At 32.8% G+C, this 13,965-nt stretch overlaps 1 protein-coding gene and 1 pseudogene across 8 annotated transcripts in view; both read left to right on the forward strand.

Moving 5' to 3' along the window:
• Window positions 1–13,965, forward strand: part of LOC139703458 (lysine-specific demethylase 6A) — a 188,852-nt gene that overhangs the window by 27,001 nt on the left and 147,886 nt on the right. The gene's annotated exons all lie outside the window — the stretch shown is intronic.
• On the forward strand, window positions 7,961–9,045 carry LOC139703519 (PCNA-interacting partner pseudogene; annotated as a pseudogene).

Here is a 13,965-nt window from a genome sequence, read left to right on the forward strand (position 1 = left end):
CTTCACATCAAAGTTAATTAGAAGGGACAAAGAAAGACATTTCTTACTGCTTAAAAGAATTATATATCAATAAGACATAATAATTGTGAATATTTATACTCTAAACAATGGAGAATCTACATACATCCAAAAAAACCCTTCTCAACTTTAATAATCAAATACATCACAACACAATAATACTGGGTATCTTTAATGCATCTCTCTCACTATTGGGTAAGCCCTCTAGACAAAAAAGAGGTTACAGAACTAAATACAATTATAAATAATTAGACTTAACAGACACATATAGAATGATTTCATCCATCAATGACTGAATACACTTTCCTCTCAGCAGCACAGGACTCCTTCTCTAAAATAGACCATATTTTATGCTAAAAGAGAGATTGCATTGTCTGAGATCATAATTGAATGAAATTAGAAATCAGTGAAATAATAAAAAATAGAAGCTTGTCTTACCTGAAGATTTAATAATATGCTGTTGAATGACTAAGGGATAGCAGAAATAGTCAAGAATGAAATAAAAAGTACTTAGACGTAAATGAGAATTGAGATATAACATATTAAAATCTCTGGGACACTATGAAGGCTTGTGTCCTTTTCTACTAAGGCTAACTTTTCCACTAAGAGGAAAATTCATTGCATTGAACTCATTCATTAAGAGAACATAAAGTCAATAAATACCCAATATTACATCTTTTATCTGTCCATCTATTTATTTACTTATATATAATATTGAGAAATGAACCCAGTACCTCACACCTGCTAGGCAAGTGCTCCAACACTGAGCTACAACTCTAGCTCCCTAATATTGTGTATATCTTAAAGTACTAGAAAAAGAAGAACAAATCAACAAGAGCAGAAGACAGGAAATAATAAACATTAAAGCTTAAATCAATAAAATTGAAACAACAGAAATAATTCCCCAAATTGACAAAACAAAAAGTTGGTTCTTTGGAAAACTAAATAAAATTGATAAACCATTAACCAAGCTAATAAAGAGAAAGAGTAAACTCAAATTACTAAAATAAATGATGAAAAAGGAAATGTTGCAATAGTCACTATTGAAGTACAGATAATAATTAGAAACTATTTTGAATATTTATACTCTAATTAGAAAATCCTGATGACATCAACATATTTCTAGAGACATATGACCTACCAAACAGAATTATGAGGACAGAAAAATTTAAACAGATAAATTTCAAGCAAAGAAATTGAAGATGCCATCAAAAACCTACTGTGAAAGAAAAACACAGGACCAGACAGGTTCTCACTTGAGTTCTATCACACCTTCAAAGAAGAATCAACATCAAGCCTCCTCAAGATTCCTTCCAAATTCATTCTATGAAGCCAGTATTATCTTGACACCAAAACCAGACAAAGACACATAAAGGAAAGGAAATTTCTGACCAATATTCTTGATGATGAATGTAAATGCAAAAATTTGTATCAAAATACTAGCAAATTGCATTCGAAACATTAAAAAGATAGAGCACCATGATCAAATGGGCTTCATCCCAGGGATGCAAGATTGTTTGAAGATATGGAAATCAATGACTATAATTTATCAGATAAATAGAGTCAATGACAAGAATCACGTGAATCTCAATATACGCAGAAAAGGCATTTGACAAAATACAGTCTTCTTCATGTTTAAAACTAAAAAAACTAGGGGGCTGGGGATGTGGCTCAAATGGTAGTGCGCTTGCCTAGCATGCGCGCGGCGCTGGGTTCAATCCTCAGCACCACATACAAATAAAGATGTTATGTCCACTGAAGACCAAAAAATAAATATTAAAAAAAAACTAGGGATAATAGAAACATACCTCAACATTTTAAAAGATATATACTAAATCCAAGCGCAGCATCATTATAAATGGAGAAAGATTGCGCATTCCCTTTAAAAAGGGAACAGGATAAGGATGCCATCTTGAACCACTTGAATTCAACACAGTCTGGAAACTCTTGCCAGAGAATTAAAAGAAAGAAATGAAAGGGATATGAATAGGAAAATAAATACTCAATCTCTCTATTTGCCAAAGATATGATTCTGTATTTAGTAAAAGGTGAAAGATTTATACGATCTGAAGAGAAACCAGAGTATGATGATTCTGTATTTAGAAGTCCCCCCAAATTCTACTAGACAACTTCTGGAACTCATAACTGAATCAACAGAGTAGCAGGATGTAAAATTAACACTCAGTTGTATTCATATATGGAATCTATTGAAGGAAAAATTAGGAAAACTATCCCATTCACAGTAGCCTCAAAAAAATTAGATCTAATCTAACTAAAGAGGTAATAGTAAATATAATAAAAATTTTTATAAGGAAAGAAATTGACGAAGACCTCAGAAGTGTGAAAGATCCATGTTCTTGGATAGGCAGAATTAATATTGTCAAAATGGCATACTATCAAAAGCACTCTTCAGAGTTAATACAATTCCTTTTATGCTTTCAGTGACATTTTTCGTAGAAGTAGAAAAAGCAATCATGAAATTTATTTGGAGAAAAAACAGTTCCAGTATAGCCAATGCAGTCCTTAGTGAGGAAAGCAGGAGGCATCACAATACCAGAACTTAAATTATGCTACAGAGCTTTATTAACAAAAACAGTGTGGTATTGGCACCAAAATAGGCATGAAGACCAATGGTTCAGAATAGAACACAGAGGCAAACCCACATGAATACAGTTCTCTCATACTAGACAAAGGCATCAAAAACATATATTGGAGAAAAGATAGCCTCTTCAACAAATAGTGTTGGGGAAACTGGAAATCCACATTTAACAGAATGAAATCAAACTGCTTTTACCTGCACAAAAAATCAAAGTGGTCAAAGTGGGTCAAGGACTTAGACACTAGAACAGAGACCCTACGCTTACCAGAAGAAAAAGCTGGCCCAAATCTCCATCTTGTCAGTTTAGATATTGAATTTCTCGACAAGATTCCTAATGTGCAAGAAGTAAAATCAAGAATCAATAACAGGGTTGTATCAAACTGAAAAAGCTTCTTCATAGCAAAGGAAAGATTTACTGAATGGGAGAAAGTCTTTACTACGTGCACCTCAAATAGGATATAAAAAGAACTAAAAAAAAAAAAAAAAACTTAACACCAAAAATACCCCAAATAATCCAGGCAACAAATGGGAAAAGGAACTGATACTTCATAGAAGGAGAAATATATTTGGTCAAAAATAGATGAAAAAAAATGTTTCCAAAGTGTTCAAGATAACTAGCAATTAAATGCAAATTAAAACTATACTTAATTTCATCTCACTCCAATGAAAATGGTAATTATCAAGAATATAAATGGGGCTGGGGTTGTGGCTCAGTGGTAGAGTGCTCGCTTAGCATGCATGAGGCACTAGGTTCGATCCTCAGCACTATATAAATGTAAAATAAAGATATTGTGTTCACTTAAACCTAAAACAAATTAAAAAAAGAATACAAGTAACTGTAAATATTGTTGAGGATATGGGGAAAAGTATACTTATACACTCTGGAGGGAATGTAAATTGATGTAACCACTCTGGAAAGCAATATGGAGATTCCTCAGAAAACTTGCAGTTGTACCATCATTTGATCTAGTTATCCCATTTCTTGGCATACACACAAAAGACTTGAAATCAGCACACTATAGTGATGTAGCCACATCAGTTCTTACAGCAGCTCCATTCATAATAGCTAAGCTATGGACCAGCCTAAAGTGTCCTTCAACAGATGAAGTTAAAGAAAATGTGTTGAATATACACAATGAAATATTACTCAGCCATGAAGAAGAATTAAATTATAACATTTGCCAGTAAACAGATGGAACTGGTGACTATCATTCTATGTAAAATCAGACAATCTCCTCAAACCAAAGGCTGAATGTTATCTCTCATGCAGTTGCAGATTCACTCAATGAGGTAGTAGGGGGAGTGTGAGAGAAGGGGAAGGAGGTTGACTGGATTTTTATAGACCAAAGTTAGGGGAAGGGAGTGGGGCTGGGGATTGAAAAGACAATAGAATGAATCATAGATAACTTTCCTAAGTTCCTATATCAGTATGTGATCAGTGTAACTCCCCATCAAATAGTGTACAACTACAAAAATGGGAAGTTACACCCATGTTATGTATAAGTAAAAAGACAAATTAAAAAATTTTAAAAAGATCTGGTAGAATTCAGGGGCTGTGGTTTTAACTCAGTGGTAAGAGCACTTGCCTAGCATGTATGAGGCAGTGGATCTGATCCTTAGCACCACATAAAAATAAATAGATAACTTAAAGGTATCATGCCTATCTACTCTGGAAAAAAATTTAAAAAATACCTGGTAGAATTCAGCTGACAATCCATCTTGTCCTCAGCTTTTCTTTGTTGTAAGAGTTTTTATTACCGCTCTGTCTATTGCTAGTTAATGTTCTGCTTAGGTTTTCTATATACTGTTTTTTTTTATTTGGTGGATTATTGGGGATTGAACTCAAGGACACTATTTGCGAAGAGTTGTATTTGTGAAGAGTTGCTATGTGGTCTAAAATATGTTCTATTTTGGAAAAGGTTCCACAAGCTGCTATAAGAAAGTATATTCACCAGTTACTGGATGAAATATTCTATAGATGCCAAAAGTTTTCTATTGAGGTTTTTTTTTTTTGTGAGAGAGAGAGAGAATTTTTTAATATTTATTTTTTAGTTATTGGTGGACACAACATCTTTGTTTGTATGTGATGCTGGGGATCGAACCCGGGCAGCACACATGCCAGGTGAGCGTGCTACCGCTTGAGCCATATCCCCAGCCCTTCTATTGAGTTTTATGTGTAGATTACCTATATACTGGTCAGAGATCCGTATTTAAATACCTAGTATTGTTATTGTACAGAGGTCTGTCCCAAGCTTTAATTTGAGTAGTATCTATTTTATGTAATTAGGTACACCCATGTTTGGGTTATAAGTATTTACTATCATTATAAATTCTATTCTATTTTATTATTGGGGGTGCTGGTGCTGGGGATTGAACACAGGCAGGGCCTTATGCATGTGAGATAAGCATTCTACCAACTGAGCTATATCCCCAGCCCACATTATAACTTCTTGTTGGACTATTCCCTTTACCAATATGAATTGACTTTTTTGTGTATCTTTTCATTAATTTTGGATTGAATCTGCTTTTTTGTATATGGGAATAACTACTTATGCTTTTTTTTTTTTTTTTTTCCTTATTTTTTGTAACAGGGATTGAACTCAGGAGCACTTGACCACTGAGCCACATTCACATTCCCTGCCCTATTTTGTATTTTATTTAGAGGTAGGATCTCACTGAGTTGCTTAGCGCTTTGCTGTTGCTGAGCTGACTTTGAACTCAGGATCCTCCTATATCAGCCTCCCGAGCCACTGGGATTGTATGCTACCACACCTGACTACTTCTGCTTTTTTGACGTGGTTCCATTCACATGGTTTATCAGTTTCCATTTTTCACTTATCAGCTTGTGGCTGTCTTTGCCTATAATATGAATCTCTTGCAAACCATATATAATTAAGTGTTGTTTTTTAATTCATTCTGCCAGCCTATTTTAATTGGAAAGTTGAGATCATTCAATGTTATTTTAGAGAGGTGTTTATTAATTCTTGCTCTAAATTCCTCAATTTATTTATAATATTTAATTTGGTTGTCTTTCTCATTAGCTTAACTACTCCTGAAATACTGTTAGTTCATTTGTGAGATCTGCAGTTTGTTTTTCTTTCCTCAGTGTGAAGTATTTCTTTAAGTTTTGTGGTATTACCTTAGTTAGTAATTATGAATTCTTTCATCCTTTTTTGATTCGATGGATAATTTTTCTGGATATTGCAATTGAGGTTGATAGGTTTATTTTCTGAAAGGACTTAGAACACATCATTCTGAGCCCTCCTGTCTTTAGAGTTAGTTTTAAGAATTCAGCAATAATTCTGATTGGCTTGTCTCTACATGTGACTTGATGTTTTTGTCTTGAAGCTTTAATAATTGTGTCCTTAGATTGTATGTTATAATGTGTTATGGAGAAGTTCTTTTGTGTTCTTATCTATTTGTGGTTCTGAATGCCACTTGTATCTGGAAGTCCATTACATTCTCAAGGTTTGGAAAAATCCCTGTAGATGTTACTCATTTCATTAGCCTGTATCTCATGACCCTCTTCAATTTCAAATTGAAAATTTTGAGTTTAATTTTTGAAAAATTGAAATTCTTAAATTTGATTCCTTAATAATGTTGTTTCAGAGTTTTTGTTTATTTTGGTCATGGTTACCTGTTTTCTTTTTTTTGATACTATTTAAGTGTTTAGGATTGGCCTCTTAGTCTTCTAGCTCTGAGATTTTTGTATTCAGTATATTTTACTGTACTAGAGAGATTTCATCTGGTCATTTTCTTTTATTTATTGTGCCTTAATGCCAAGATTTATTTGATTCGTTTTCAGTATATCTATGTCCTCATTGAATTTCTCATTCATATTCTATTCTGACTTCCTTAATTTATTCTGTTATTTTTCTGTGATTTCTTGGAACTAATTGATCATTTTTATAACATGTCTTTAAAAAAGTTTTATCATATATTTTATTTTTCAATATCTTTTGAGTTGCTGATGCATTATGTATTTTAGGAGGTGTTATGTTACTTGTTACTTTTGTATTTCTTCTATTCTTCTGTGGGTTTCAGATATTGTTGGGATGAATTTCACTTTTACTCTTATATGTTTGTGCCTTTTTAGGCACAGCCTTCTCATGACAAAGTGTCTTAGAGTGAACTAGTTGGATGTCATCTTGTAGATGTGATATCTACAGCCTTTGTGTTAATTCTCTTTGTTTTTGCTCTAGGAACAAGTGAATGTTTCTATGAGGAACCAGAGCGCCTAACTCTAAAATTTCCTACTTGGAACTTGATCATTAGTGTGGGTTTTTGTCTTTTCTGTTGTTTTTATTAAAGTATAGCTAAATTTTGAATTTTAATTTATGTATGGAACTAGGTGTGTTGTGTTTTGGCTGAGTTTAGTTCTGCAGCAGAGTCCATCCTTGTGAACCTGTAGTGTCCATGTAGATTTCCAGCACTCACACAAAAGGGGAAACAAACAATAGCCAGAATTGTCGTGAACAATATGTAGTGTTAAAATAAATATCTGATGCCTACAGTTGACAGTCTAAAATATGAATTGCCACAAAAAAAAAATGATGGGGTCCGTTGCCAATAGCAAAAACAATAAAGAAATGTGAACTATATCTGGCATTAAAGTAAATAGCAGGTGTCATCTGTGTCATCAATAATAGCAATAATTGCATCAACATGAATGGTGGCGGCAGGAGTTGTATAAACCAATTAGTTCTAAAAGTAGATTCAAAATTCATAAGGAGAAAAGAGCCACTTGCTGTGGCCCATGTCTGTAATCCCATCTGTTTGGGAAGCTAAAGCAGGAGGATCATGAGTTCAAAGCCAGCCTCAGCAGAAGTGTGGCACTAAGCAACTGAGTGAGACTCTGCTCTAAAATAGGGCTAGGGATGTGGTTTAGTGGTTGAGTGCCCCTGAGTGGAAACCTTGGTACCAGAAACAAAGCAAAACAAAACAAAAACCAATAGAAAACAATGTTATAGGAAAGCAGAAGAGTTTAGAACAGAGAGAATGCAGAAGAAATATAGCAAGTGATGGTCCTAAGTAAATGAGGGCAATAGGAAAAACAAAAGAAAGAACAGAATAATCCATTAGCAGGAGAAAGGAAAGTTAGAAAATGAGAGAGAAAGGAAGCAAAAAGAAAGAACAAAACAAGCCACAAAATAAATCAAAATAAACCAGAAAGCCTTCCCCTAAAAAGAATTTATAGTCTCTTTCACTTCCACTTACCCATTGAAGATACGGCAGTAATGACAATTATGAGGACAATAAGAAGACTTATGATTTCTTGAAGAAACATAGTGTTATGTTAGATCAATGTTTATAAAAAAAATATAGGATTTTGAAATTCATTTCATGTTATACTCTATTCAATTAAGGAATGTTCTCTCTAGCAAAGAGCATGCAGTAAGTGATGAAACTGATCTTTATATGCTGATGTCACTAGGATATGAAACACAACCTGGATACAGCTACTAGTAAAGAAAATTATCCTTTCATATTTAAGCCTACTAGTGAATTCAAAGAATGATCTGTCTCTGGCTTATATTCTAAATATTCCTGTTAAAGGACATGGAAGAGAAGCCTTCACATATTTGAAACATGCTGCTCAAAAGAAACACATGTCTTTTTGATGGCCATGTCCTTTATTAGAACAATAGAGCTTGGAGGGAAAGGATGTGCACTGTCATCATCTGATTCTATAGGACACATTTAAAGGGACTGTCAAATTTCATTGACACATTAGATGAGATTCTTGGAGAAATACCAAGTCCAAGCATTGCAGGGGGTCAATTTCTGTCAGTGTTAAAGATGCAGCTAAGGGCCAGAACACTAGGGATTCTTTTTATAAAGCAATTGAGAAAGCTGCTTAGACTTTGGACTTTAGGTTTAAAAATATCAGTTCTCAACAAGAGGGTGTAGCTGTCAGCAACCCTGACATTAGTCCTGCCATGCTAAAATCTCATGCAGTAAACCATGATACTGTATACTGTGGCAGATATACCATGAAAACTTTACTAGTTCTTTTGAATGAAGAAGCAGCCAATTCTCCTACCAGAAACAAAGCAAAGCTTTTATATGGTGAACTTCTTTTATATGGTGGAACTTCTATTTTTACACTTTTTAGATCTCCCTCACAAATGAATAACATCAGTGAAACTCCTAAGAGAACACATCCATTAGTCAATGCAAGACAAAAAAATTATGATGAAGCAAACCTTAATTAGATCACAATTTGCTTGTATTATATGATAAGCAAGGATAAATGGAATAACATGAATTCTGCATCAAATTCTTTGTGTGTTCTTCATATGGAAAGTGACCTTGCTGTGGGGATAAATCCATCTGTTGGCAGATCAACAACGCAGCAAGTTCTAGAAATGTTCATCTGGATAGAAGTACAAATGAGAAAGAAAATCAAATGGTCAGACAGGAAGTAAAAGCTCAAAAAGGAAAAAAGATGTATTTGGATGGGGAGAATATTTTTTGTGATAATAGAAGTGAACCATCTCATTATACAAATGTTAAGAAACCTAAAACGACAAATAATTACAGAATTAATTGTATGACAAACTAGCCAGAGTAGCAAAAGTGTACTGCCAAGGCCAAATTGATTATTGGCCAAAGTTAACTCAGTTTTTTAGACTATAAGTATGTATCTTATGTGTTTTAGATTTATGCATAAGTATAGCTGTTCACCAAAGTCACATACTTAATTTGTAAAAGATCAAGATGAGAAAGAAAAAAATTTAAGAAATAAGGTCAGGGACTATTTGGGAAGGTATCTTTGGGAACAGGCTTACCCAGTAGGTGGGAAGCTGACAGAATATGTGGATCATGGTAGTCAAGTGCCTTTATTTATTATGGTCAGGGTAGAATCCACAAGAACAGAGCTTGGGGAATTTTATAGGTGCATAAATGTTACTAATTCATAGTGGAAGGCAAAACGGGAAACTTATTCAGAGACCTGCCTTTTCACACTTCTGTATCTGGTTGTTTGGGTATGATGATTGCAGGATCTGAGAATGCTGAAGCCTCAGCAAACATAAATTTTAAAAATTGGCCATGTAGTACATTGTGTGAAGTTTTGTGTATTGTATGTATGTATGTATGTATGTATGTATGTGTGTATGAATGAATGTACGTATGAACGTACGGAGGTATGTACCGCTGATTAAACCCAAGGGCTCTTAATCACTGAGCCACATTCCCAGTCCTTTTTTTGTATTTTATTTTGAGACAGGGTCTCACTAAGTTGCATAGGGCCTCACTAAATTGCTGAAACTGGCTTTGAAACTCATGATCCTCCTGCCTCAGCCTCTGGTATTATAGGTGTGTATCCCCGCACCCAGTTTTTTTTTTTTTTTTTTTTTTTTAAGTGTATGTGTGTTTTCTGAATTTATGCATATTGCATCTCAAATTCTTCATGTTGGACATTTTTAGTCAAAATTTAGAAAATCGGTTCTCATTTTGTAAATCCATTATGCAAATGTAATGAACTAGATAATCTTTCTAATTTTCTTTAAAAATTTCTCTCATTTTCTGTTCCTTTTTCTGGGAATAAAACAAGCCTCATTTTCTTTTTCTTTTTGTTAGGAGATTGAGCCCAGGGGCACTCTACTGTTGAATTACATCCTCAGCCCCTTTTCTTTTTTTCTTTCCTTCTCTTTTTTTCCTGTACTAGTGATTGAACTTAGAATCTTACACATGCTAGGCATATGCTCTACCAATGAGATACATTTCCAGCCCTTCTTTTATTTTTTCTTTAGAGACAGGTCTTGTGAAGTTGCCAGGCAGGCTATGAACTTGTGATTCTCTTATAACCTCCTGAGTCATTATGTAGGCATGCACCACTGCATCTGGCTAACTTCAGTTAAAACAAAACAAAACCCAATTCTGTTGAACTATTCATTTCTCTAGTTATATTTTGATCTGTGGATTTGCCCACTCCATGGAGAAGTTTATTAAAGAGGAATACATTTTTAATCCTTTTTTTTTTTTTTTTTTTTTTTTTTGGTGAGGTGGGGGTTTATACTGGGGATTGAACTCAGGGGCATTCAACCACTGAGCTATGTCCCCATCCCTCTTTTGTATTTTATTTAGAGACAGGGTCTCACCTGTTGCTTAACACCTCCCCTCTTGCTAAGGCTGACTTTGAACTTGGGATCCTCCTGCCTCAGCCCCATGAGCTGCTGAGAAATTTTTCATTTATTTGGAAAGCTTTTGTGTTAAATTATGTTTAACACAGAATTTATCATGTTTTAAAAAGTATACATTTTCATTGGTATTAATTATGTAACAACTATAAGTACTCTAATTTTTAAAAATAATTCCAAACAAAATTATGTAACCCTTATGCCGTAAATCTCCGTTTTCTACACTCCAGGCACAGATAAACTCTAGTTTTACTTTTGTGTCTATGAATTTACCTTATTTGTTAATTCTCTAAATGAAATCATACAAACCTTGTTCTTTTCTGTCAGATTTCTTTCACTTAGCATTTTTTAAGAGTCCGTTTATTACACCGTGCATCAAAATTTCACTCCCCAAAGCTTAGCAATATTCCGCTGTACACATCTGTGTATCACATTTTGTTTATCCATTTATCTATGGACTCTTGGGTTATTTCTACCTTTTAAATTTGGGAATCTGTTGTGAACATAAGTGTGAATAAATTTCTATTTAAGTCCCTGTTTTCAGGTATTTGGATATATATCTAAGAGTCGAATTACTTGAAGATACAGTAATCCTTGTTTTAAATTTTTTGAGAAACTAGGTATTTTTCATAGAAGCTGTACTTATTGTTGTTCCACTGGTAATGTGTAATTGTTCTCCTTTTCTTCTCATTACAGCCATACTGTAGATGTGGAATATTTGTAGGTCATTTGTATAAGTTTAGAAAAATGTTTATTCAAATACTTTTTTGTTGTTTTTTGAGCTGCTTGTATTTTTATTATTGAGTTTTAGGAAGTTTATTTGTACATTTCAAATAATTAATCCTTGTTCAAATATATGATTTGCAAATATTTCTTCTATCATGCAGGTATCACTTTTTTCTGTGTGTGTGTGTGTCTCTGTGTTTATGTATTTACTGGGGATTTAATCCAGGATTGCTTTAACTTAAGCTATATCCCTTTCTTTTCCATTTTTAAATTTTATTTTGATACCAGGGTTTGCTAAGGTTTTAAGATTAGACTCAAATTTGTAATCTACCTGCCTCAGTCTCCTTAATAACTCCTTAGTAACTGGGCTATAGGCATGCACCTCTCTCCTTAACTTACTTTTTTGACAATGTGCTTTGATGCTCAAGATTTTAAATTTAGTTTAAATTCATCTTACTTTAGTATCTTTTGCTGCTCATGCTTTTGATGCCATAGCTAAGTATTTGTTGCCATATTCAAGGGGGTGAAGATTTCTTTCAACATTTTGTAATTTTATGTTATATTTAGGACAACAAATGATATATTTACATTTTAGTGTATTGTGTGAGGCAGGGATCAGCTTCATTCTTTAATTAAAATTTTTAATTATAATTAAAATTATAATTAAAAATTAAAGCTGTAATTTTTTAAGTTATAAATTTAAGTTAACAAATTATATTGTCTTAAGGTTATTTGTTGAAGACTACATTCTTTTCCCATTGTGTACTAAATATCATGTCAAGAGTCAGTTTATCACATATGTAAGTTTATTTCTAGGTTTTCAGTTCTATCCTATTGATCCATGAGTTTTTGTTTTCATTCTTATCTCTATTATTTCCTTCCTGTTATTTTTCTTGAGTTTAGTTTGCTTTATTTCTGATTCTTCGGTTTATATAGTTGGTTTTTGTTTTAAGATTATTCTTCATTTTAAATGTGTTTAGAATTGTCAGTGTCCTTATTTCCATCTGTGTCTGATATTTAACTCTATTGTTTGTTTTAATTCAGTTAAAAGTATTTTCTGATTTGCTATGTGATTTTTAAATTTTTTAAAAATTAGTGCTTATGGAAGAAGGTGCTTTCTAATTGTCAAGTATTTGAGTTTTTAAAATTTTTTCTTTTCATTGATTTTTAAGTTTTTTTCTATTATGGATACTTTGTATGATTCCAGTGTTTTTAAAATTACTTTTTTACTTAACTTTATCTATGGTAGACCATAACTTTCCTCTGTGCTTGAGAAAAGTATACATTAAATGATTGGGATGAAGTGTTTTTATATACTACACTAGGTCTAGATGTTTTATAATATTGTACACATTATCTAATTTTATCGATATTTTACTCACCAGTATTTGTTGCTGAATGCAGGATAGTAAAAGTTTACAAAAATATGATTTTAGTCTATCATATTTTTTTATATCTGTGTTCTGTCTGTTGTGTTGTCTTTCTATATATAAAATATTAAGTTAATATTAATTTCAATATTAATTTAATATTTATATTAAAATATTAAATATATATTTTAATGTCTATATTTTAGGTGTAGTTGAACACAGTGCCTTTATTTTATTTGTTTATTTTTATGTGGTGCTGAGGATCAAACCTAGGGCCTTGCATGTGCTAGGAAAGCACTCTACACTGAGCCACAACCCCAGCCCCATGTTGTATTCTATATTTTGATGTTCTGTTTGGAGTGAATATGTTATAAAAGTAAAATCTAGATGAATTGATCCTTTATTTATATGTAATAAAATTCTTTCTCCCTGGGTTTTATAGGTTTTTTAAAATTTATTTTTTCCTTTTAGTTGTACATGATAGCAGAGTGAATTGTGATATATTTGTACAAACGTGGAGTAGATCTTATTCTAATTAGGATCCCAGTCTTGTGGTCATATATGTTTTAGAGGTTTACTGAAGTATATTCATACATGTACATAGGAAAGTTATATTAGATTCTTTGTGCTACCTTTTCTATTCCTGTTATCTTTTCTTTCCTTTTATTCCCCTTTATCTAATCCATTGAACTTCCGTACTTCCCTTTATCCCTTATTCTTTTTTCTCCATATCTTCTCATTTATATTTACAGTTATTTGTTATTAGCACTCACATATCAGAGCAAATGTTCATATTATCTTTATTGCCTTAATCTATGTTTTGTTCCTCAGTCCCTCCAGTACAGGCTTTTGAATTTGATTAATTTTTTCTGGTGCATTATTTGGATTTCTTTTTCTCTTTTCTTTATAGCCTTTAGTTATTTCTTACTGGTTCAGGGGTATTACAATCAATATCTTAAAATGTGTACAATATTTTCTACTTTGCATTTGTAGAATTTAGTTTCAGTAATTTAGAAAGTCTTTTGTTTTCTTTGTATCTCTGTTCACAATCTATTTGTTATATCCACAAATTAGATCCTTATTCATTGTGTGATCTCTAGCATTGACT

The sequence above is a fragment of the Marmota flaviventris genome, chromosome Y (genome assembly GCF_047511675.1).
Source record: "Marmota flaviventris isolate mMarFla1 chromosome Y, mMarFla1.hap1, whole genome shotgun sequence".
Classification (NCBI taxonomy): domain Eukaryota; kingdom Metazoa; phylum Chordata; class Mammalia; order Rodentia; family Sciuridae; genus Marmota; species Marmota flaviventris.